Raw genomic sequence first — 1,581 nt, 5'->3', positions numbered from 1 at the left:
ATGTGCATATGTTGGTTTAAGTTAATTTATAATCGCAGCTATGCTCTGCGCACTTGCAGCTGCCTATTGTTGACTTAATTTTGATTGTTAGCAAATACATTTATTTGTTTATTTATTTGTGCATTTGCATAAATTGTTCTTTAAAGTGTTGTTTTTGGCGGAAAATTAATTCCATACTAACCCAAATATGTACACAAATATTTTTGCATTATATCCTTTTTTCCACTTGACATTTCATACAAATTTTAAATTCAAATAATCTTAAATTAAATCGCTGTTATGAAGTGATGTTAATGCGACATATTACCATAGTTATAAAATAATAACAGTAGCTAATGCATTAACAAAAGTAACAACTATGCGTGACAATGTTTTGTCATTCGTAAATAAATTTTTTGTTTGTAATTTTAGATGAAAACAACAGACAACATGTTCACTTTACCATAGTGGTCAGTTCCGTGTGTATGTGGGTTTGTGTAAATGAATGGCTGCAACTTAGCAGAGTGTTGTTTTTGTATTCACATGTGTACAACTAAACTAAATTTTTGAATCTGTAAATACGTACCTACTTATCCGTGTATATATGCATGTATGTCGGTTTGCACATAGTTATGCATATGTATGTACATTAGGCTGGGTCGTCAAAATTAGTTGGCAATAACGCCTCCTAGTTTGAAAGCTTTTTAGAGAGGTATGACCCTAAAACAAATTTTCGTCCTTAGCGGGTCCTTAGCGAGTCCTAAAAACAGTTTTCTTCATAAATTTTTGATTCAACACTCGATTCCAAAGTGTGACACATTGTTGAAATGATAATTTCGAATACTGTATATAACTCCTTCTTAACCTACTAAGTTCAAATTACTCAATTTCTATCCCATTAAATAAAACTTTACTCTTTATACATTTTAAATAGTAAACGAAGAATTTTCTTCCTTCGAAGCGTAAAAATAAATTAATAAACAGAGAAGTTACAGTGACATACATTTGCTCTCAACCTTAGTAAATGTTGAATGTTCATTGATAACTCATACGCCATGGCGTGCGAAAAGCTTAATCAGATCGGCTAACATACCAATAATCAAGTACATGCTTTTTGTTGTTGAGTTCTGAAATACGACTTTGATAGTAATGCACTTAAATAAAATGACAAAAGTCCACACCGATTCCGTTCCCTGATAAATTAGTTGCCCGTCAGCCTAAATTGCTCAACATTTACTTCAGTTCAAGCAGAAATTTGAAGTCACTGCAACTTATTTTTACGCAGGAAGAAAATGCTTCGATTACTTAAGTAGTAATGGGGTAGAAATTGAGTTTTTTGAACTTAGTAGGTTATCCATTTCTGGACTGTAAGCCAATATGTAGAAAACGTTCAAACAACGACTACCCTCCGTTTTACGAAGCCAATACAAAAACATACGAGTATTCCTTATGTCAATATACATATACATTTAATTACTCAAATACACTTTTTTTTTGTTATTTATGGCCTTTATGGCCTCAGCTTAATAAAATTGTTGAATACAAATATTTTTCCCTTAAACACTGTGGTTCTTATGTTTAGTATTCTAAGAATTATTTTTT

The sequence above is a fragment of the Rhagoletis pomonella genome, unplaced genomic scaffold (genome assembly GCF_013731165.1).
Source record: "Rhagoletis pomonella isolate Grant_MI unplaced genomic scaffold, Rhpom_1.0 Rhpom_scaffold_00002, whole genome shotgun sequence".
Taxonomy (NCBI): Eukaryota; Metazoa; Arthropoda; class Insecta; order Diptera; family Tephritidae; genus Rhagoletis; species Rhagoletis pomonella.
Note: the sequence above shows the minus strand (reverse complement) of the source record.